Consider the following 25724-nt stretch of genomic DNA (forward strand, 5'->3'; position numbering starts at 1 on the left):
CTCCTGATCAACCAAACGGAAAGTGATGGGTGGCTAAGTCACAGGCACAGGTCACGTTAACTTCAGAGTTCGTTTTCTTGGTGTAATGAAGACTAACGATTTAAAAGAAGATGGGTTTAGAGCTAAGATTTAAACGTATCTCCTTCTCCATCCTTAAAATAACAAGCTTACACGCTCAGCTGCCAGCTCTGCAGCCTGCTGGAAGAGCAATGAAGGCTCATGGCACGTCCTGCTCAGCAGTGTGCAGCTGAACATGGTGTGCCCACGGTGCAGGGGGGGTGGCACTGCTGCACCCACCCGCCTTGTCACAGCACCCAGGCCCCTTCTCCAGAACAGCAGCCGTTGCTGAAGTCATTCAAAACCAGCATTTCCAGATGGATCCATCTACACAATGGAGGTACAACTTCAAGAAAGCTTTAAGCGTTATTAATTAAGCCTTCTGATTACAATAAAATAGGATTTCCGAAAATTCCTGCAAGTACAATTAGCCAAGGAACACGTATTCAATTAAAAAGATGAACTTTATTACAAATTTAAAGCATCCAGAGTATCACTGATGAGAAGTCTTAGCATATTAGACACTCTGACGTAAACAAAGTTGTTCTTTTACACTTTCATTTGATTAGCTACAATTATCTTAAAAGTTAACTGCGTAGCCATGGAGGTGTTAAGGGTGGCTGAGATAAAGAGCTCCTGCTCACAGCTGGGATCCTCAAGTCCAGCGTGAACAGGCAGAGACTACTCAAACTGCAGCAGAACAAGTTTCTTATTCTAATTACTGCACTCTGCTGCAGAACAGCTTCTATTCATGGCACGGTGGTTTTCCGTGTGTCTGCAGAATCATACCTTTTTAGGTGAAATTTGGGAAAGCGGCGTGGAAAAAAAATGTTGGTTTCAGCTTTAATCAGGATTATCAGAAATAAACCGTGATGCTGCCAAGGTAAATGGTACAAGAACTTATAAAACTGTTTGTATGACGAACACAGGCTGCACATTCACACTGCTCCTAGGTGTCAGTGCAAAGCTTCAGCAACCAAAGTGCTGTATTTATAAAAAGCGCTGACAAAGCCAGCAAGAAATACTGACTTATTAGAATGGATTTCACTGATTGGATGCAAACTGAACGTACCAAATGAAATAATACCTTCCCCACCACGTCAGCGAGCCAATCCCAGCACTTTGTGATCTCATGATCACAGGACTGAGCAAAAGGGAAAGGAAGCATTTCCCAAGAATGAAATGGAAGCGTTCAAATACATCTTAGATAATAACTAACCACGAAAACGACTTCAGATTCAGGCTTGCATTTATACATAGGACCACATACAAAGGTTAGATAGTTTATAACCAGCGTAGTGAGATTTGTTTTTATTGTCAAACACAACAATTTAAAGAGCACAGCCGAAAAAGCTTATGATGTTATCAGTGTATACAGCACTGCTGTCAGAACCGGAGGGTCACGTTTATTACAACAAACAGAAGCTGGTTAACTCTCCATCCTTGTGTTCCTCTTGAAAGGACAAATGGTTGGTAAAGGTTGCAACCTCTGGTTATCCAACCAGAATGGGAACACCTTTGTTACCTCTCACTCAGGCCTTTGGTCTAAATTATATACATAATTAACACTAGCAATAACCACGTGTTTGCCAGCAATTTGAAACAAAAAGATGAAATAAAAAAGGATCATTTAAATTGATGTGTATTTAAATATAGTTTGGCTTATATATTATAGCAAGGAAAAGAATCAGAAAAAATTCAGTACCAAAGCAATTAACTTTCTTCCTCAGTTGTCACCTTCCAGAAACCGAATTCCATTTATTTTCCTATTAATCCAATTGAGTTGACCCTCAGTCTCAAAACATAGCAATTTACTTGCTATCCTCCTAAAGTTTCAGCCAGAAAATGCAAAGGTTTTGACAAAGAAGCATTAGAAAATTGGAGGATGAAATATTCAAGAATGCGATCTGGCTGCGGCAAAAGATGCCTCTGTTACAAGGTGGGAACATTCCTTCCTTGTCACAGGAGGAGGAAGGAAATTATCTGAGATAAGGGCGAATGCTCACCTTCCCACACTGCAACCCCAGCAGCAGGACTTCACCTCTTTCCTGGCACTGCAAGCAGAAGTAACTGAGTGGCTTTGTAAAGTATTTACTGGGGCAGTAACTAATAACATGGACACTCACACGTCGCTCAGGAAAGGAGAGGACAGACAAAGAATCATATCCGAAGATTTTCAATAGGACTAGAGGAGTTATTATTATTTCTTTTAATTACACGTTGCAAAGTAAAGTACCTACTCAGTAAAGTACATATATGTTTATCTAGCATCTTAAAACGTTTTCATTAAGAGAATTATCAGTAACAGTCAGCAGGTAGCTTGTCTTACCAAACAGTACGATCAGCTTCCCAAAGAAGAGGTAATAAAACAGCCCTCTTTGTCCCAGACACTTTCAGACGTTACTCTTCCAATACTTCACATTGGCAACTGCAAATAAAAAGATACTACTTTAAAACAGAAACCTTCAATTGAAACAGCAATCTTAAATTGTCAGCAGCTTATACAAGAAGCTTAGCAGCTACACTCGTAGCAAACCACCACCACAACCAAATTACATGGAAACAAGAAGCTCTACTGCAGGAGAGCAAACCATTTTTGTAAAGATTATTAAAAGTGATTTAATTTTACACTGAAGTTAGTGTCCCCTCACCCCAAAGACCTCCACACTGTGGCTACTGCCCAGGTACCTGTGGGCAAAGCTGCAAGAACACCAAGGTGACCAGCAATGCTCATTATAATGCGATAGCAGTCTTTACAAGCCCCGTAATTTATAACATTCCACGTGCTGTAAGAACAGCTAATTCCTAAAAAAAAAAATAAACTTAGGCGTTAACTGGCAAATATACATTTGTCCAAGAAAAGGATTAAATATCTAATGTGCTTTATTCATATGCAGTCATTTCAGCAGGTGTCCACAGAGCTCTTCCACCGCATCCGAACGACGGCTCAACAGTGTGAGTCACACGGGATGCAAAGCTCCATACAAAAATATTCCAACCCTAAAATCAAAGCTCCAGACAAAAAGCAACCAGTCCTAATGCACATGAGCAACCAAAGCAATGAAAGGCCGCTTCCCTGTAACCAGCTGTGAAAAACTGCAGCTAATGAGGAGCTGTCATTTTATGTGATAGTCTCTACAAGCATTGTTTGGTTGCCTGCAAAAGAAGTCAGCTCCTGTAGCTCACTGACAGCAAGCTAAATTGCAATTCCAACAGCTTTGTGGCCTGATAATTAACAACCACAGGAAGCAAAACACAGGCACAGGAAGCAAAAAGACACCGTCTGACTTTGAGCTATCAGGCTGATCCCGCAACAAGTTCAACCCTGCAACTGCTTGGCTGTACAAAGTCACCTTTGACGGGAATCCTTAGCAAGTTTATTGAACAAAAAAAGCTATGAAGGCAAACCATGCAACTCATGAATGTCTCTTCAGAGAGACTTTTCTGGCCACGTCCACGCTTTTAAATAGGCAAGACATTTAGAGCAGCAGGATGTGGATGTATTTTGCATGCTTCGGGTCCAAGAAAAAACTTCACAAAATCTGCAACGCGCTTTTTATTGAATTTAATGAGGTTTGGAAGAAACCACTGGGTCTCAAGAGTTTTGTAGAGAAGCTTAGAAACAGGAGAAACTGTTCCAATGTAAGTGTTAATAATTCCACCTAATTCATGCCAGCATTCAGAAAGCACTCAGCGACACGCTCATTAGCATTCCCCTTGCAAGGCTGCTAGGCACAGATAAGGACCTCAAATGTTATCACTTCCTAAGTCAATCGCTCGAGCCAAAATTAATAGGAAAAAAAAAAGAGGGCTGTAAGAAGAAACATTGCTATGAGGTTACTACCACCTCAAAAACACTGCAGGGAGGAACAACCCCAGGCACTGGCATGTAACTGTTTAATTAACACAAAGCAAATCTAAGTTTGCTACCCCAAAAAAGGGCGATCCAACTCCACAGCAGCGCGTCCCCACCCCTTCCTCTGCATGGCTGATCCACAACAGAAAGCAAAGCCTACGAGATGGAAAAGGGAACAGAGCCATTTCCTTCAGTAAATCCTACCAAGCCTAATGTGTCTAGTAAGGGAGAGGCTTCACATCACCTTTCTTCTTAGGCTGTCACACGTGCTCATAGCCGGCTCGTTTGTTTGGGATTTGTTAAACACAGATCGGGGGGGGCATAAGGACACGCATAAGGACACGCATATTTAAAATTAGAGTTAGTAAGAAGCAGTTCTGCTATGTGGCTCTGGTGCTTAAGGTGATCTGAACTGCAACATCTGAGCTTTCATTTGAACTGTTCTCTCAAGATCCTGCTCTGTTGGCTGTTTCAGGATCTTGGCCATTACGCAAGCAAAATGGGTGATGTGCACATTCACACAGCTCTTGCCTCCCTTTTTTTTTCCCCCCTCTCTTGGATGATTCCGCACAGAAGTAGAGGAGGGGGATGAAGTAGCAATGATACTAGTGAGAAACAAGTAATACAGTAAAAGGTAAAATGTTCTAAACAGTTGAATGCTGCAACAAAATCTCTCGTCAAACTCCCACCCTTGGAGATATTCCCAACTTGAGTGACTCCTGGGGAACCTGATCCAGCTCCAAAGCTGGCCCTGCCCGGAGCTGGGTGCAGGACTACATGACCTCAATGGAAATAATACCACGAGTCCATGACGAGGGGGGTCTTTACCTTTATTTAACCAAAACAGTGACAAATAGGTGAGAACGAAACTTTCACATTTTAATAAACGTTTATTAAAAGAGGACAGCTGCCACTTTAGTTTCTTCACTGAAAGCATGAATCTAGCAGGAACAGAAAAAGCATGATTTCATAAGCATAAAGTGAAATGACAATTCTGAAGGTGAATTCCCCCACCTCCCCCTCCTCTGCTGAATACAGTTCTGCTTTGGCTGTGCTATGTCACAACCATAACATTACGCAAGCGTGACTTCTGGTAGTTCCCCATTTCTGTTTAACGTCCTGCACTATGACTGTTCCCACCAGACCTCGCTCCCCAGTGCCTCCACTTCCTCTTGCACCACACACACACCTACCAGGTTGTTGCTTTTGTTCACTTTCTGCTTAGCTTTAGCTTGCATTTTGTCTACAGGCTGTTCTTACTCTCCTCCCTTACGTATTCTTCCCAGTACACATTCACTTTTTAAAAATCTTTTTTAAATCCTGTTCTTCGTAGCACATTCTCAGCCACCTGCCTCTGGGGTGATGCAGTCACCCTGAGGCCAAGCTAAAGAGCACAGAAGAGCTGAGAGCATCAGGGCTGCCACCCTGAGCACGGCTGCTCCTGAGGCCAGGCAGCACGAGGCTACTGCCTTACAGAGCACTTCAACACACACACGTGGAAGAGGAGGAGGAGCACTGAACTTCAGGGAGGTATTTTCAGGTTATATGGCCATGCATCTTCTCTAATCTCTCCAGATTAAATAACGATTTCCAGCTTGGAAAGCATTTAAATATGATGAAAGATGGAAGATTAACTAGAATGAAGACAGTACAAGAACTGCAGAGACTGACTGCTTAATAGCTAGTGCTAATTAAAAAAATATTGACCTGGCTTTAAGAAGAGTGAATTTCTCTACAATGGATGTAAAAATTCCACTGCTGTTTACTCTTAGGTGGGACTGCAGTATATTCTAACCATTAGGAGATTACTGAGAAAAAGTGTTTGTGAATAGGAAGTTGTGTCATTATTCTTCACTGATCTCAAACCAAGGCAGTAGGCTAAAGCACCGCAGCGTGCTTGAAACCAAGACCTGCTCTTTTGGCTCTGTATTCCTTAGTCTTACTTGCATGACAGACAGGTAACATCTACACAGATCAACCTGAACTGTGGAGAGATCCACCAGGATCTAGGGACAAGATGTCTAGATCTGAATCTAGAGATCACATAGGAGCTCAGGAGACACAGAATCCTGACCTAGGGCCTGAACTGGTAGGAACTGTTATTGATTTGCAGAAATTCTAAGCTACAAGAATAACCATCTATGCTAGGGAGGAAATATGTCAAAAGATAACCAAAAAGTCACAAAGAGTAGCTAGACTGCAAGTGATGGAACTGAGAAAAACAAGCCAGCAAGACTGAGACCAGACAGCAGGAGTTCGCACTGGAAATGGCAGAGCAGCATAATGGGAATAGTTTGTTCATCATGCTCCCCCATTTTTCCACTAACATCCTCAATGGCCTTCTGACATGAGTCAATTCTCCCTCCCTTTTCAATTCCTTTCTGAAACAACAGCAGCAAACAAGTAGAACAGGGAGGTTGTTATTCAAAGCCCCAAAGGTTCTACTCGCCCTTTCAGAACACCCGTTCATCTTTTTTTCCCCTCCTCTCACAGTATTTTTCTTTCACTTAGCCCTGTCACCCAGATGATGACAGAGGAAGCTACAGTTCTAGGAGCAGCATTACACAACACCTACCAGGGCATCCTCACATGCTGCATTTCCCTGAGACAATGCAACACTGGAGATTGAGAAATAACGCAAAAAGAAAATTGTGGAAGCTGGATGAATTAAGCCAATTTGGCTTAGAGTCCTTTGGGGTTTCATGTCACTCATCAGATCCTGTCCCACTGAACTCCTTCAGGACATTATACACGGAATTACAGCTATTAGTTTGTATATATACACACTGATCTCACTTTCACCATACTTCCTCTGGCACGTAGCTTTCAGAACCTCCTTAACAAAAGACCACTCGATGCTTTTGTCATAAGACAACTTTATTTAAATACCAAACCCCAGCAATGAATAAACATTTATTTCTAACAGCATTAAGTAGGTTAAAGTTATTACAAGGTGTCCGTAGCAGGAAGCTCAGTTCCCAGGGATGCTCGGAGCTGCAGCCAGGAGCTGGCAGGCCACCAGGAGGCTCCTCTGCCATCAGCACCTACAACCGCAGGCCACTGTTCTACTGCGCCTTGAACAATTCAATTATGGACTCAAGTCTTAATCCACTAATTCCTAAATTGTGCCAAATACCCTGCTCTGTCTGGAAGGCCATTTGGGTAAGATACAGACGCACCTTCTCCACCATCTAGGAAGAAAAGGCCATTGGAGAGGAGCAGTATTTAATGACTTGCACAGGACTACCTCACACAAGTGTGGAAGTCGATGATTTCAAGTGGCCTAAACATTAACACTTAGTAAAACCATATTTTTTTTAATGTGATAAGTTCTTCTTTTAAAAGAAGAAACTAAGTCAAGCTCCCCAAAACACGATGAGCCATCAGAAAGGGTACTGCTCCCACAGTCCTCCCCAGAGTGTTCCCTTCCTTACCTTCACAAAGGCACATTTCATGCTCCCCATGACTTGCTCCAAAACCGACCCTGAAAGGAGTCCATAAGACAAAACGATGTGGTCCAAAGAACTGCCAGGTTTAGCACCACTGCTCTACACTGGTCTATGAGGCCAGACCAGATGCTGATATAAAGCACAGCCCACACTATGTGACATTAACTATTTGCAGGCTCTAAGGCAGCTTAAGAGTCACTTCAATTCCTGCAGAAGTGACACTTCCTTCACAGAACGAGTCCTTTCAGTCACCTCTTAAGCTGCAAGTCACAATGCTTTGAGCAATATAAGCACATTCTTAAATTGTGGCGTTTACGGTTCAAATACAGCCAGACGACTCCACGTCCAATAGAGCTCTGAAGCACATGGCTTGCCTGAACCAGCAGGAACGGAAGCTGTCTTTAGGTGTCACGCACTGCAGTGACATTTCTGTCAGCAGCAGCAAGCTCCAAATGCAGAGCTGGTCTCTCCCAGCCAGCCCGGGAAGGGCAGGTGTTTGACTACAGCATCAGTGCTGTTCACCTGCAGTGTAAAACCAGGAAGTTAATTCAATGTAAGAAAAGCATGAGTTCAAGTAATTCTTTATTAGCATCTGCAAAACAAGCCTGATAACCTAATAGAACCAAGTAACCGTATTTGAAGAGCTGACCTAACTAGACAGCCAACTTTAAAGAGAGACCCCTTTGTATGAGCTGACCACCTAAATTCCCATTTCAGGTGTTATTCAAAGATCAGGTTAGCTTTTCTAGGACCATACACAGCTGTTTTCTAGAATGCAGTCCAAATACTTGTTTGGGTAACAGCCACAGGACTCACTCTTCAATTTACACTTAATGTGTAAATACAGTACAGAAAAAGCCAAGTCATGAAGAGATATAATCATGTATGCTTGCACATAAGATCCCCAAAAAGTTGAGAAAGCAAGCATGAACAACCTGGGCAAGTGTAAGAGTTTCCTGGTAGCTACCATTATCAATAGCAAGCCTGAGTTTAAAAGGTAGACATAATTTACTAGAACAGATTTCTCTTCTTACATTTGAGCTGCTAACCCTTTCCAGATTAGAACAAACATCTCATTGCAGCAATCCATTTTCAGTTTCAACTTCTCTGAACTTTCAGGGTTATGTTCTGTCAATAGCCAAGCTCCGTGCAGAGCGAGGGAAGCCTTGGACTAGTGCTGCCCTACAGCTGGGCACTAAGAGAAGACCTTCACCTCCCTGTGTGTACTAAGCGTTGCACAGAGCTCAGATGGCTTCTCTAATTAAGGAGGTTCCCTATACTTAGATCATAAGGGACAAACAAACTGGTTTGGCTAATCTACCAGCACACTGCCTCTAGAAACCCGTTGCTCAGTGTCCTTTCCTTGGCTGGTTGGTTGAATTCACTAAAGCTACAAAAAAAAAGCAAACATCTCTTATCATTAAACAGCTTTAACATCCTCCAAGTGTTAAGGCAGTTTATTCCAACTTTTTCCATTCATGGAAAGCCCATTACCATCAGAAGCAGGAAGCATATCTGGCTAAACACTGCTTCTGCTTTGCAAGTTGCACTTAAGGCCCGGAGACAGGACTCAGATGAAACGAAAAGCAAGCAGAGGGAGTCAGTCTTCAAAAGGGTACTAGAAAACATGCAGAAAAAGGACAGGGAGACAAACACACACTGAACTACAGCAAGGAGCTCTGAACAGCCAAGGCTGTATCTCTGCCTAAGACTAATCAAATACCAAGGATTTAAAGAGCAATTGTACTTCTGACTGGGGAGGCATGAGGTACAAGAACTAGTCCTGCATCTCTACAGATAGGGAGATGAGAAGCCAGTTTTAATGTGCTTCAATTTCTGCAACCAGCTTCCAAGATTACATACATTGAGTCTAGTATTCAAGTATGACAGACAGAGGTGGTTAATTTTGTCAAACCAAACCTTATTCCTCCGAAGGCACACCAGTAGCATTTTAGAACAGATTCGCTTTTCTTCCTCCGGTTCCAGTAACCCTCCAGCTACTGAATGGAGGCAGTATGCTCAAATCTTGGACACTCCAGAACAAAAAATAGTTATACTTTGTGTAGTTATGCTCAGGGACCAGGCAGGGAGGCTGGCTTCAATCATGACACCCTAGAAATCTTTTCTTCATATCACAACTCCCATAGTCCGGGAGATCCGCAAACTTAGTTCACACCGCAGGGATGTTCAGAGCCAAGGAAAAATGTACTTGGATTAACAAAACATGCTTACTCTAAAAAGCTAAACAGCATGAAGCCAAAGTTAAACACATCTAGGCATTTCGGAGAGGTAACAAAGGACATATGGCACACACACTCTTTGTGCTTCAATTAGAGTGGAAATTAAGTTCTACCACAGAATGCAGCTCTGCTGCAGGTTTGACACATCCCAGTCCGTATTTGCCAGCCCAGCTCTCGCTCCCTCCACGCTCCGTGTTTAAATTAAAAATCCAATGAGCTAGATGTTCAAGTTTCCTACAGAAGTTACAGACATTTGCCTCATTTAATCAAAACTCAGGTGTTGCTGCCCCTTTGGAAGCAGCATTTCCATGGCAACACCAACCAACACAAACAGGTTAATCTACAAAGCAAAGACTGAAGTCAGGCTTTCCTGTCTGCCTGCTCACATCAACACCCAGTCCCATGCTGCTGATCAGGTTTTTAGCAGAAAAAGTACGATTCAAATATCATCTTTTTCACTAAGGGCCCTCTATAAAAGGCATGGTACCACAGGTTATGCGCCAGTGTACAGATACTCCTACAGCAGTCCAACACTACAGAAGCACTCCGACAGTAAGCTTTATTTCTACTGCTGGTATAGGAATGCTGTTACTGGTATACACACAACCGCTGATGCCCTGGGGAACTCTGAAGGGAATATCCAGAACATGCTTCTCCCCAAAACTTGACTTAGTATGGATTCATCCAAGCCAAACAAACCCTGGCTTCTCACTTGTTTTCCCTACAGAAACTCATTCTTCCCGGCAGATATACCGAGCTCTGAAAAGGAAGAACGTTAACAATAACAAGGCATTTTTAAGTGTTTTGTCCTTAAAAGAACATTCAATCCTCCCTAACGTGGCTCCAAGTAAACCTAGTTAAGTAAGAAAGGCTTGGTTGTAATTAAAGAAACCATCAATTTAGGAAAACAAGAAGCTTGGGCTCTTCAGCCTAAGCACAATGCATCCCCGCCTTTCCCATAGCATTACAGGAATCCAACAGGTCTGTTACCAATGCAGCAGGTAAGGCAGTTTTCATTTTAAATATGGTTTAATCCCAGATTTTAAACAAGGCATACATCATTAAGCAGGAATCTTCACTTATACGCTTTGTTTTGTATCTGAATCTCTCAGCCAGCAAGACTTAACCTTCTTATAAGGAAATAAAAGACTCATAACCATCTTCACTGTAAATTTAGCACACTGTCTTCAAGTTGTATTTTACAAAGACATGCAAGAACATGTGTATATTAGTCCATAAGCTTGCTTAAGCATGAATATAGTTTAATTGATGCAGTACCAAGCAGACATCGAGCTTCAATTAAGCTCACCGAAGTAATACTTCACAGCAAACGTTTTTTATTCTTTAGTCTTGAATTTGAAACACCCTCTGACAACTGACTTTGTGCAAAAGCAAGGCAGCATTTGTACCTACTGAATGTACACATATCAGTCTCAAGTCTATGAGGATAAGATACTCAAGTTGTATTAATTTAGATTTAGCAAATCAGAGAAGATACAAAATAAATGAGGAGCAATGAGACGTTCAGTACTTGGGACTGGAGACCCAATTTACTGTTCTGTTCCCAGTGAAATTAAACAGCAGAAACCTGACCTCAGCCAACAACTTGTTTCATGGCACACACGGGCAGGATGATGCTGCTGGCAGCATACAAAGTACTGAAAAACCTCAGTTTCCTCAAGTAATCAAGGACCTCCTTAAGACCTTATCAGCTGTCAGCTTTGTCAAAGCGTACACCAACAAACGACAAGTTCCCTGCTTGCCGTCAGCTACAAATAGAAGCTGTCTGCAGCGAAGCCTGCCATCAGGTTCAAGAAAACTTCGGAGAAAGCATTCCTCCTGGAAGACTCAGATACAACACCCAAGGGCTGCGCTGTTTACAGTCACAAGAAAAAGATTCAACATTCAATTACAAAAACGCAGAAGTGAATTCTGCCCCTTTAAGCAGAAAGGGGAATGGGACATCTGGACGTCACTTAGTCCAAGCCCCTGCTTTGACACAGTTCCAATTAAATCAAGTGGATCAGATCTGTCCACCCAAGGTCTGAGCATCTCCACGGATTCCTTCTAGTCAACCTGTTCCATTAAGGTTGGAATCTTAAGAAAATTAAGTGAGGAAAAGTACTCAGGTAAGAGAAGCCTTCACACTGAGCAGAGATCGGAAAAAAACGGAGACCAGAACAGGGCTCAGAATATTCAAGCCTACCTCACTTTTATGGAGAGCATTTCAACACGTTATGCAGTTGGTGTAATACACAAATCTAGATGTGAAATCAGATTCTACAAGCAAACGCTCAGAGTTGTGTTGAAAAACGCACTGAGATAAATAACAGCTCACTGAAAAGAAACTCAGCAATCAGACCTTACTTTTGAAAGAACTTACATACAGTTTTGTACATCTAGATTCAAAGGCCTAAAAATAACCAACCTGCCTGACCTGGATGAGACACTACATCTTTATGCAGGGAAGCTTACCTGACATCTCAAAATAATCTGTGAACCAAACTGAAATAAACATTGAAGGTACGTTTTAATACAAGTACCAGACCTGTGCCATGAGCTGGGAAATAAAACATCTCTGTATGGCTTCTGATTGCAGCTGACAGAACTGCTCTGAGGTAGACTCTCTGGTTGTTCTGGAAACCTCTGCCAAAGAAATCCATGAAGCAGCACTTAGAGCCGCTCAGTCTGAACAATTTAGAACTTGGCATGAACTGAAGATGTTCATTTTTTTTTTCTCCCAGTTACCATTATCATGAGTGCTAAAAAACATATCTTCCAAAAAATGTCAGAAATACTGCCCTGCTTTGGTATATTACCATTTCATGTACAACAGCTCAAGGAGTCCAAGCACTGCTGTATAAATGCTGCTGCAAGGGAACAAATCTCTGACAGGGCAGGCATGCTTTGCTGGCAGATTATTTTGGGCCAGGAGTTAAGGCTGTTACAGGCAGTTGCACAAAGACAGAAGAGATCCATACTTAAATTCTCCCACTCCCAGGTGACTCTCTCACTATATTTAGTATTGATGCAGCCTCATCTCGAATACTGTGTGCAGCTCTGGTCTCCACAACACAAAAAGGATGTTAAGGTCCTTGAAAGCATCCAGAGGAGGCAGCAATGTTGGTAACAGGGCTGGGAGGCGCATCCTGCAAGGAGAGGCTGAGGGCATTTGGGCTGTCCAGTTTGGAGAAGAAGCCAAGAAGAGATCTCACTGCTCCCTACTACGTCCTGAGGAGGGGAAATACAGAGAGGCACCGGGCTCTGCTCCTGGTACCCATGGCAGGACTCGTGAGAACAGCACAGCGCTGCCAGGGGAGGATCAGACTGTGCATAAACATTTCTGTACTGTGAGCGTAGTCAATGCTGGGACAGGTCTCCTAGCAAGGTGGTTGGTGTCCTGTGCCTGTCAGTGTTCAAGAGGCATTTGGACAATGCTCTCATTAACATGTTTTAACTTCTGGTTAGCCCTGAAGTTATCAGGCAGGTGGACTCTTTTTTTTGTATACCCCCTTCCAACCGAAGTATTCTAACACTAATTAATGGCACGGCAGATATTTCACCACCTCGACGCAATGAAAATCAGCCTGCTGTAATTCCATCTTAAAACGCCTATATATAAAAAGCACAGCCAAGAATTATGCATTAGGAAATACAAACACAATGATCACCTGCAAAGCACTAGCTCAGCTTTATGAATGATGCTCAGTTCCCTTCTCCATTTTTTCTTTCCCATAAGCTCCCTCTTCTTCTCAGACAGAAGACATTCTCTGAACACAGACCTTTATTATATTCACTTTACTAACCTCTGTAGTCAGTGATGCACTACAAATAAAATCAGTCTCTCCTACACAGCTCATTTCATAGCATCTCTTCAGATATTTAGAACATGAGCGCCACGGAGCTTTACATTTTCATACTGGACTTCGTGGTTAAGCAGTATTAATGTATCTAAAAGGCTGAAAACTAAGCACAGTAAGAGTTCAAGGCACCAGAAAGGCCTTGTTTTGGTCTGGTTCTGGTTCCTCAAATACTTGAGGTTTATATACTATTTTGCTTCATATCCAGGGAATACAACTCCCACTAGCTGAAGGCCTGAGCTGCAGAAATGAGCAGTCTGGCCAGGTACACAACTCCAGGCAGCTCTAAGAGCTCCCAGTAACTTACTACCCAGCACCATGATCCGAAGCAGAGCGAGGACACAGCCACATCTCCAGGCAGGCAGCCATCCAACCCACTGAACCACCACCTCACTGCTCTTCCTAGATGAAGTTGCTACTGCCTCATCCAATGCTTCTACAAATAGCAGACAATGTAGGATCCTGTTGGGCTGCCTAGCAGCTCTGGATTTCAGACACTCAAGACAACTGCAGCTTCTCCTCAGAGATCTGTTATTACCTGTGTGGATAAACTACTGATGCCAGTGCACTCAGAGCAAGAAAGATTGAACAGGCATTTGAATACTCCAATCAGCACAGCTTAATCTGATTATATTCATTTATTGGCTCAATTGTATAGCCCAGATAAACCTCTTTTGGAGAGATGAACTGCTTGGCAAGCCTTCAGAATTGCACAGTGCTCACACTCAGTATGGTAACTTGAATAACAGCCACAACCCTTCATTAGGAAGTTCAGGTCACCAAGAACCCGCATCAGAGCCAAGATGAGTCACAGCCAGCCCTCACAGACCCCCAAAAACATTCAGCACCAAAGCTAGGGGTAGAGTTGTCTGTCTTTTCTCTCTCTTTTTTTTTTTTTAAACTTAGTAGTGAAAATCCTATAGCAAAGCAGCTTGTCATTCTTTCCTTTAAAGTTTCCTTGCAGAGTAGCATACAGCAGGTGTTTAAACTGACAAAACAAGCATACACACACGGGGAAGACATGACGCTAACATTTAAGGGATATTTCAGTTCTACGTGCAAGATACACTAGTGCAAATACTAAAAGACCAGCAAGCTTTTTACAGGCCCCTCTAGAAGCATTTCTACACAGATCACCACAATGCTTTTCTTTCCACATGCTTTCATTGCTGCGGGTCCCCCAGTTTATTAGTTGGGCTCCCTTACCTGCCCTGAAGCACTTCCACGCTGAGCTGAACATCACCTCCCCATGCAGCCATTCAGCAAGCTGCAGCCTCCATACCAAGGAAGAACTTCATCTGGCTTTGTGCATTAGTCGATTCTCAAACACGCAGGCTACTTCCCTTAAGCCAAAGCCATTCAGTTAGTTTGAAAGTCCGTAAGTTTAACACACCACATATCACCTGCCTCAGTGAAGCATCACTGCTATACATAAGCCTGGTCTGCCATAGCTTTAACTCTTCCTTATCTTAAAAGAACGTCAGAAGTCTTACACAAGTTCACCTCTAACATACTTGCTATCCTCTTAGGAGCCGCTGAATGAAATGTGAGCTAATGAATAACACAGTAGGAATTATTTCATTATCCTCATGGTGAAAGAGAGCCATCTATTTCTTGGATATGATGTCAGACTTGAGAATCAGCCAGTGAGAGACTTACTCATGCTTCCACTGCTCAATCACCTGCTATGCCAGCAGTATTCATAGTGAGAGGCCTGCAGACTGCACTGACAGTTCAGGCAAGATTGCCAGAACATGAAGCAAAGCTACTCTGAAAGCAGCCTTAGGAAGAATTAAAGCAGCAAGACAGAGAGGAACTGAAGCCTGCCATTTTGCTTCCAAAGAGGAGCGAGGAAAGGAGGGGGAAGGTTTTAGCAGCACACCAACATAAGTTTAATGTATAGGTCTTACACACATATGGAAATGTAGCAGTAATAGCACACCAGCTCCTCACATTTTCTTCTTGCCATAGCTCTAGTTTCCCAGAGTTTTGACTCTTTCCTACTCCAAGGTCCCATCTTGTACTTGTACTTAAGTCTACTGCACTGTCAGAAACTCACAACACGTAAAGTTAAGTCTGAAGCAAGGGACAAACTCTCCAGTCACCGGCAATTCTGTCTTTGAGCACTTCCAGATAAACTAAAGCTGTCAGCACCAGTCAAAGGCAATCCAGTCCTTCCTGGTTGACCAGGCAGTTTAAGACAGTATTTAAAAAGATATTTTACTGATTTCCTAAAAAAAAATCAAGTAATAAAAATATAACCATCCTCACTAAGATCAGGTAGATACGCTAGCCAGCATCCTTCAGATAGCCCAGCTCCTGGAACACAAGTCCCTTCCTGTCCAGAACACCAATGCATTTCCTTTCAGTTAAGCAACCAGTTAGCAGAAAGCTTAGAGACAGAAGCAGACATCTGAATAGTCAGACCAACCCACTACAGAAACTTGCAAGTATACTCACCTCTAACGCTTTGGCTAATGAGGAATAAGCTCGTGCAGAAGAAAGCTGAGGAAATCTAATAAAAGGAAAAGCCAGAGAGCCTGGGAAACTAGAAGATGGACCTCTCGTGCAGATGGAAACAACCAAAGCGTCTTCCTGACATGTCACATCCAACAGAAGCACCCAAAGCAAGCTCTGCAAGTAGTTTTCCTACACAGACTGCAGAAACCAAGATGCATTCTCATTTGAAGTAGTCAGACTTTCCCACAACCTGCAGCTTGCAGTCACTTCTGAACAGCCACGCATTACTGAGCTTTATAATGCTTTAAAAGCAAAAGGATAATTGTACTGTACTCCAAGTCAGACTGAAAGAAACACTACCTTCACATCCAGCATGTGCTGCTCTGTCATTCTCACATGCGTGCATATGTAAGATGTATTCATAATCAGGAATCAAGTTCTGGCATCACAATTACTCCGTCAAGAACGCAGTGCTGAAGTATATTTAGAATGGTTCTGTTAACATGATAGCTAGCTACCATAATGATCTTAAAGGTATCCAAGACCCAATAAAACCACTATTGTTCTATAACCAATCAACTTATTCTGCAATAATTGCAGAAAATACAAGCACTTAGGATATGATGCTAATTCCACAGCAGCACCTCTAAAAGAGAAAAAAATCACAGGATGTACTATCAAAAGCTGGCTCTGGGCAAGTTTCTATTATAGCAGAAATCTCTGAACTGGTCAGGATCAGCATCACCACTCAGCTCTGCCAGCATCAACCTGAGAGCCAGGAGCACCTGCACGAAGGTCTGAGCCTTACAGTAACCACCTGACACAGGCACTTACTGTCACTCAGAAGCAGTCTTGAGATGCTTACCCAGCAGCCAGTGCCCATACAGCCATCAGCTGAGCAGCAGAGCATACAGCTGTGCTTCAGCCTGCAGGGCTGGAGATGAGTGCCTGAAGGTAAGTACACAACACTGAGCAAGTTAAGAAACAGGTCTGAGGTAGTGTGCAATTTAGGAGGGTAATGAAACAGAACTGATGCCCTGACTTGGGAGGATGGAAGCCTTAACAATTCTGACTTGTAAGCACGTGATAAAACTTAAAGCAGGAGCACTGTACATTCTCCAGTGAGTCAGCTGTTCTTATATAGAACATTCAGCTGAGTTGTCAAAGCTCTTCAGAACTTCTACAGCCATCTTTGTCAAGCTGTCATGCAAAGAAAACTGCCCAAACTGTCTGTAGTCAAGAGATTCACCTTTACTGGAATCATCCTTAGTGCCATACTCATATTAGCTGTATACAGAAACTGCCCTGGAGACCATAAATAAGATTCTTCTCATCTAAAGCTAGATGCCTGTATCTGATCTAGCCTCCTTTTTCAGAAAGGCCCACATCCCATCACTCAGTGATTAGTTCTTACCTACTCTGCACACCCTCTGCAAGAGAAAGGCACATGCTGAACTCCATCTGATTTAGATGGAAGACAACATCCCGGTGTTCTTAACTCCCCAGTTTCCAGCCTACACATATCTAGACAATTGCTATAAGGAAGCAAACAAAATCATCCAGACTGTCTGGGGAAGGATCAGTAATTAAAAAACTTAAGTGGACACCACATTCTTTGGTGTTCAAATGCATGAAGAAGGAGTAGCTCAGATGTTCCCTGTATTAACATAACAAGCAGCTGTTATCCTCACTAGTTATAAGGTCGCTGCAATTCTCCCTACACATATCAAGCTTTTTGTGTGCATTACCTAGCTGACTGAAAGTCAGTTATAAAGGAGCTCTTCCATTACCACTCCTATTTTCTCCAAGCTTAAAGATTAAATCGAGTATTACACTACCGGAATTTTCATTATCAGGAAGTTGCAATAATGTTTATTTGGTTGGCTTGTTCTCCCAATATGATAGCTCAGTTTAATGCCTTGAGTTAACCATTATTATTGCTTAACTAAGGTAAACGCAAACAGGCCCGAAAAGCATAAAGGGAGCAGTAGGAAAACCAAGCTCAGCTGCTTTAGACTGAATACACTGTGATCACCTGCAAGGATCACGGAAATTCTCACATGGCTTGAATATGCATCAGAAGTTTCACGTCCTTGACGCTTAGAGCTTCCAAAAATTGTGAAAAAAAATACACACCAAGGTAAAGGTTCAGACTCCTTGCTGCATCTAGACAGCTGGGACCAGCAATGAGAAAAATGCTTAGGACAACTTGAAAAGGAAGAACTAAAACATGGATGCAGTATTTCCAGGATATTCTGTCAGACTTGCATCATCTCAGAAAGTACCAGTAAGCATGTATGACTCCCTGTAAACTCACCAAAACTGACCAGATGCTGCTTCTACAGAGCTTCACTAAAGCTCAGCTGAAGTGGCACGACCTACAAAGCAGCCCTACCACTCGGTATCCATCAAGAAGTACATTTGGTCCCACTGCTCATCCCTCACCTGATTGAGGAAAAGGGATGTGACATAGGACAGCAGTAAGGCTCAGCATGGCACAGCTTTGTTTCACAGATGAGTTACTACAGCCACAAGAGAAGTCTCACTAACACTGACAAGACTGAACTTGAAGTTGCTCAAACAGATTCCTCATTTGAAATTGTCAGCATGAGATGTACAACCTATAGACAAAAGCCTTTGAATGGAAGCAACCCGATTACGGTTTACTACTAAACAATGAGCTTCATTCAGCCAGTACAGCATGCTAAGGAAATAATAGACAACTAGAAGGAGTGATTCAAGTGTCAGTCTTCATGAGAATAGCCAGGACAAAGTGCTTTTTGTTTCTACCTTTGAGATCTTGACAAATCAAAAATAGATTAAATGTGCTAGCAGACTAGCTTCTACCTCGGACTGATACCTGATCTCACTGAAGAGGATCTGCCAACATTCTGAAGTAACTTACACCAGAGCAAACACTGCAATGCACATATTCCATTTCCCTTGTAAGAAGCTGCAAGGGAATCATGTTTTTTCAGCATTATAGTAAGCACCCCAGTAACAACTTTTCTTACAGTACCATAAAAAGGTGCAATAAAACTTCAGAAGAGAAGGTCCAAACTGCCCAAGTATTAAACATCAGTAACAAATTCTTAGTCTCATTAGAGCCACGTGAGTATCTGCATGAGTACTGTTACCAAGTAAGGTGTTACGACCCTTAGGAACAGGATCTGAAAATGGTATTTGTTGTTTGTACATGTTTAACCTTGCTAAGTTCCACCAGCATTATTACTTGCAGCTCAGCAACCAAACCCAAGTTATTCAGTAACTTCCAGCACCAAGTCCTAGTGCACCAGCTCTAACAGCTGAGTTCTACACAGACACTTCAACATCTACAAATCCGGCAACTCTATTCCATACCCCACAAGGACTAAGCATATTTTATCTGTGGAAAACACATGAACATTTATCAACTTAGATATCAAACAGTACTGCAAGTACCAGAAGCCAGAACATTAACAGTTTCAGTTAACAATTAATAAAATAGGTCTCTGAGAAAGGAACGCATCTGCTTCCACTTCCTGCATAAATCTCCAGCAGAGCTCAAGCAGTGCCACAAGCACATAACCTCTGTGCCAGACAGCAGGGGCAAACCCTCAGGACAGAGCAGTTGCATTTTTGAGAGGTAACTCAAAATCAGCAGCAATGGCTGCACTGCCAATACCCTGGTCTCCCTGCCCCAGAACTCATGCCAGCATTCCAGTGCCATAAGGCAACCCGTATTCTTAGCTCAGTCGCATGATCTGCAGAGCAGCCCGATTGCTCAGTACCTATCACAGGCTACACCATACCAGCAGCACTGATCAGTGAAGGCTTACAAGCCAGCAACTGAACATTAGGACAGAGACTATTTTGTTTGCAGAAGCAAGATAAAGCACTAAAGAAGCACTCATTACACGTTTTGCTTGCAGCAGTCTTGGCCCAGAAGCATGGCATTAAAAAATCCTCTCAGAGCACGCAGTCATGCCGAGCATTACACCCTAACACGGCACGTGAAAGTCTGCAGATGCAAGGGACTAAAGCAACACAAAAGGTTAAGATGCTGACTTCTTGCTGTGTCACTAGGAACAATGACATAGGACACTGGAAGGAAGTAAAAATGTGTTTGAGTTGTGATGAACTTTAGAATTTACCTTGAGTGAGCTGGTGGGATGGGAGTATCAGCACCATTTTGGTGAAAGTTTCATAGACTACCACGGAACACTAAGGAAGGACTTAATTCAAGCCCGTTCTCACACAAAGTCTTCAGTGAGGTTTGTTCCACTTACAAACCTAACTAGACAAATTAGACTTACTTCTTACTTCAGAGTTGGAGCCTTTGGTCACTTCCATTCAGCCTAGTTCAAACACTTCATGTTTTAGTTTTTTTTTTTTTTTTTTTTTAAACTAAGTGCATGCCAGTGTTCACTCTGCCCATTTTGTTCAGATGAGACACTAGGAAGGGCACGTAGAATAACATCAGATAGTATAAAACACATCACTTTCAAGATAACAATTCAGATATTCTTCATCTAAGAAGTATTTGGAAGATTCTCTTGGATTTCACATAGACAAAGTCACCTGCAGATCAGCTCCTAAATACTAACCCGTGAGTTCAACACTATACTTAAAACTGAAGAACGGACGAGGTGTGGTAGGATGGGCACAGCTTTGTTTGCTACAGGGCACTTTTACTTTAAAAAAAATCATTTCAGTTTGGAGTGACACACACCTTGGTATTTAAGCCACTGAGATCTAGAGATGTAGGACACAGGTGAGTAAGTACAAGTTAGCTCTTCAAACAAATGCAGGTTTTAACAGGACAGATGCCTACTCTATACTTACTGAGTTTAAAGGTCATAAAAAGCTGTGTTGGAGGAACAGTTGAGCACCAGGCAACAAGCTTTCTATAACATGGCAAAGATGCAATGAATTCCATGCAGAGGCCGAGCTGCCACTCACACAGCACAATCTACGGATTCTCAGCTTCACCGCTTTCTCTTCCACATTTGCACACCTACAATAAAAATATCAGCGTGTTGTTTGATCTTAATAACACCTGGTTAAAGTGTGATTAAGAAACAGAAATACTGAAGTCATCAGCGTGATTTTTGAGGGGTTCCAGGTGAAGCAGCTGCTCAGAAGTCAGCTAATAAGCAGGACATTCCTCAGACAGGTTTTAACCCATCCTATCTGTTTCAACACGTAGAATCTGTTCCAACAGGTAGAATCTGACAAGTCTTTCAACAACACTTCGCATGAAGTCACCTAGGGGAGAACGCAGTCACAAAACTTGACTCCTGTCTACTGAAATACAACGTTGGTTGGTTCTGTTTGCAAGCACGACACACTGAGTTGTTTTACCACAGTTTTCCCTCCATTCAGCTCAGCAAGCCTTCTCCAAACTGACCCTAGGGTATTCCTCCGCCTCTCGCATTTCAGCGAGTTGCAAATAGCCAAGCAGATCTTAAGAAAACCAACCACACACACAGGCACTGTTCTTCCTCCAGAGTTTTCCAAAACCAACTAGGAGGCTTGAAGTTCCAGCCAGCAGAGCTAGAACAGCACTTTGAAGCTCAGTGCTCGTTGATTCGCGGAGGTTCAGAAGCTGACCTTTCCCAAGCAGCAGAGAGCCCAACTGGCTACACACACCACTGCGCATCACATGTGCTTCACAGCAACATCTCCTGGCTGCCTCAAGAAGAAACACAACAGCTTTCCAGCACAACCCCCGGTACTCACCTACCTACCTGAACAAACTTGAGCGTTCCCTGCACCTGCGGAAGCATGCTGCTCTCCAAACCCAGCCTGGAAATTCAAACTAGCTTTAGGAATTCTTTAATTATCTTGGCAAGATTCAGCGTAAGAACTGTGGCGTTCAAACAAATTTCTGGAGGTTTCCTTGGCATTTAGTCTCTTTAAACTGTAAACTTAGATTCTTCCCAGTTCAGGTGCTTACTCCTAACATAGTAATTTTTGCACAAAAAGCTGAAGTTCCTTCTTGCCTTTTCACGTAGCAAGTCACATTTAATAAGACTAACTTCTTTTGTCAAGGCACACTTTCCATTCTCACTCCTTGCCTGCACATGAAGTCAGGTAGCTCAGCAATACTACTGAATCTGCAGGAGTTTCTTGAAAAGTTTCTGGGTTTTGGGGGAGTTTTATTTTGTAGATGGTTTGTTCTTTCCTGTTTTTTTCTAAACTGGTGGTTCTGATTAGACTAGAAACCAACTTTTGCTGGGGGAAAAAATAAAAAGCAAATAGTGCTATATACATATTTAGAAACTATAGGGGTACAAAGCAGATTAAGCCTGTTAAAATTTTGGGGCCTTCAAAATAAGCTCAATAAGTACATGAGGCTTAACCTTGCTGGGTCCCTAATTTGAACACCAAACCAACCATGTCTAGTAGCAAGAAGTAGGCTAGAAGTAGTAAAGGAACTGCATTCACAAAGAGCTGACCACATAATCACCACATCTGTTTAATTAGTAGCTCAGTATCAGGCAGCTGTACATACTAAGACAGGTTAGAAAGCTGAACAGTAGCTTGAAAGAGTTTAGAAAAATAAGCTACAGGGCACAACAGCATACAACTCACTCTCCAGTGAGCTGCCAAACTCTTTCCTCCTCAACCAGAGCAAATCAAGTTGTCTTATGCAAGAGGAAAAGTCTTCATACCTTAGCGCTGAATGAGAGCATGGCAGTCTAAAGAATGATGCAAGAGCACCATTAATTTTAATAGGACTGCTTTCTGGGTGTGTCCCTCGAAGGGCAGGAACACCTGAACTTGTACCTTATACAAACAGCTTACTAAAAACTACTCTCAAGAGAAGAAAATGAGAAATAGCGCTGAGTGTTCATGCTCTACCAACTTTAGACTTGTCCAGTCCAGCAAAATCCCTTCATCCTCTGGCCACAATCCCACAGGCTGCGCACTCCATGCAAACACACCCACCCACCTCAGGCATCATCCAGAGCAGTGACTGATGAACTGAACCACCCTCTGCAGGCAAGCATCATATCAGGCAGGTTTCAAGATTGCTCTCTACTCCAAGCTATATTATTACAAGCTGCAGGCTTGGCACTGCTCTTATCTCAGCAAATCACTCCACAATTCCCACCCTTAGCCCCCTCTGTTAGGTTATCACCAGCCTTCCACGTGTTCATGGGAAGTGCCTATGTGATAGCAATACTGCAGAGGACTTGGAATGGCCTAGCAATTGAAAGCCTGACAGCTCAAACCACCTACCAGTCAACACTTCACTCCAGGCAAATTATCTTGTGCTTCTCTAATGAAGAAGAAGAGAACCACCGAGACTAGACACTCCTCCTCCCCCTCCCCCCAAACACACACACCCCAGTTATTTCTGCATTTCTTTCAACCTGAGTAAAACAGCCTGGGAAGAAGCAAGCTTCAGCCACTGGTGGAGTCAGTTACTCCAAGTTACTCCAAGCGAGGCAACAGTGACTGGGTATTTACGTACCAAATGTTGCAAAAGCACCGCCAGAAGTCAAGATCAGTACCTCCTAAATCACTGGAATTCGATTCCACCCTCAGTTCAGTGTTGTATTAGAGAATTTCAGGGAATTTACTACTCCAACTGAGAGTTTTTAGAAAACTCCAATGATATACTCATCTTCTCATCCTCTTACTAGAAAGGAGAGTTACCCTCAAGTGCCAGCATTCATCCTGCCGTTAAAAGCAGATCTACTTCCAAACATAAAGTGTTTTTGTCCCAGCTGCTAAAGCCCGAGGGGAAGAAAAAGCAATGTTGAAGTGACCAGGTGTGTTGTCACTGTCATGAACCTCATACAAGAGGCTGTTCTTTTCTGAGATTATCTGCTTATGAATATTTGAAATTATTTGACTTCAACAAGCATTTATGAGTAATTATACAGCGAGATACCCTCCGATGTCTCATGCAGTCTCAGATTCTGAAAGAACCTACGATTAGTTTTCCTGCGAGGTCATTTTGACACAAACACCCTAAAACACAGTTTGAGCACCTGTAGGTATAATGAAGACATAGGTGTACCATCAGTGTATCGAAGCTGTAGTTCCCTTTATAAAATGAGCTAGGACTTCTAGAACAGAAACCTGATCTCTTCACAGCAAGAGGTCTCACTGACCCGGCGCTTCCCCTTGTTTCTGCCAGCACACACCATGATGAAGCATTACAGCTTTGGACACGCACTTCCAAAACTGCATGTTCCCATGTTTCCTCTCCCTGCAGTCCTGATTTACTCATCTGTAATGCACAGAGATGCTCTGCAGCAGTGAAGCACGCTGACCAAACACCTCCAAATCATGTGATACTCACGCTTGAGCATGAAGGGATAAAGAGATTCCAGTCCAAAGTAAAAGAAAACAAGCAAGCTATTGTATTCCACACTAGGAAACAATTATAAGCCATTAGCCAAACCTATAAGGAAAACCTACCAGACCTCAAAATATTTACCTTGTTCCCATCTTTCCCCTTTTTCCACAGAGTTCAGATTTTCCCAAAGCACAAAAAGGTACATTCTTTTGGAAGTCACTCAAAGAAAGGTTCACTGAACATAGACAAAGATGAGAATTTAATTATAATGGGTATCCAACCAGAATATAATGCACCGTTCACAGCAAATTCCTCCTATTAGCAATGAGAGAAAACGAAGATATTGAATTCTCAAATGTACTCATGATGAGTATGTCCAATCACCATGCAATTAAAGAACAGGAACTCTTAATTGTAATGATGCACATTTGTGTGATACGGATTAGTCACTCATTTGATGAAAAGCTTATCTACTCAAGAAAAACATGCACAGTGCTCAGATGGAAACAAGGTCTGCAGGCAGAGGCAATAAGCTTACAAGTTTACATTAAGTAGGCTTCACTGGCTTCCAACTTCCACTTTATTAAAGACAAATAACCACAATAAACTACAAATGTGGTACATTTAGACTCAAGCTTCTCAGATCAGAAGATTACCAGTGCCTACATTCAGCAGCATATTTCTCAGAAGCTTTTCTCTGATCAGAAATTGATCAGAGGTGGGATCAGTTTGGCCAATGAAGCCTGTCAGACACCAAGAAGATTCTGCAGACAAGCTTTCAGGTAACACATGATAGTACACTACAACTACCAATTGTTAGGAAAAAAGTAAATAAATTCATGTCGAATAAAAGCAAAGCTATCAGCTCACGACTTACAGAAGTATTTCTACTCTACTCAAACTACAGGAAACCAACGACAGAATGGATGGAGCAATGTCCTCCCACTAATTTACAGTGAGATCTGCCTCTGGGATGTGGCAGGTGAGCTTTCACCTTGTAGCTTCCCATTTTACACCATCTGCTCTTTGTCAGGAAACGAGTATTTTAAAAGAACCTAGAGAACCCACAGAAAAGTTAGCTTTGATAACAGTAGCTTTGAAAGTTAAAGATGACACCGAAGGCTGGAGGCAAGCAAAACTGAAGACAGTTTTCAGCTGCAAAAATCCAAAACTGGGTCTGAAGAGGTCTCAAAGCAAACACCCAACCAAGCATGCAAACAGTATAATTAGGAATGACAGAGCTTCCCAGCATCTCATTTTATCTCAGGTTTAAAGTTTTAATGATAGCAATTACATGCTTGCAGATAGCAATGCAATAAGTAGAGCTTTCCCAGGTACACATTTGTGTCAATTATGGCTACAAGAAATGAAATCAGGCAGCCGCAGCAACAAGCTGACTCCCTTTCATGACCTGCTTGCAGGGAGAGCAAGGAGTTGGGCTACCGGTCCCCTCGCCTAACGAGCAGATAGGAAATTCCAAAGAAACACTTTCTGATCTCAAACCCA

General features: G+C 42.6%; 1 protein-coding gene across 5 annotated transcripts in view; it reads right to left on the bottom strand.

Annotated features, from left to right (window-relative positions):
• MTMR3 (myotubularin related protein 3) overlaps positions 1-25724 on the bottom strand; it is a 75630-nt gene that overhangs the window by 44170 nt on the left and 5736 nt on the right. For 3 of the 5 annotated variants that reach the window (XM_021413229.1, XM_021413224.1, XM_021413228.1), the window contains one exon: positions 2387-2485. The gene's annotated coding sequence lies outside the window, so the exon portion shown is untranslated. Of the gene's footprint in view, positions 1-2063; positions 2112-2386; positions 2486-20746; positions 20919-25724 lie in introns of all 5 variants that reach the window. The other 2 variants (XM_021413226.1, XM_021413225.1) reach the window with 2 other exon arrangements.

This window comes from Numida meleagris, chromosome 14, assembly GCF_002078875.1.
Source record: "Numida meleagris isolate 19003 breed g44 Domestic line chromosome 14, NumMel1.0, whole genome shotgun sequence".
NCBI lineage: Eukaryota > Metazoa > Chordata > Aves > Galliformes > Numididae > Numida > Numida meleagris.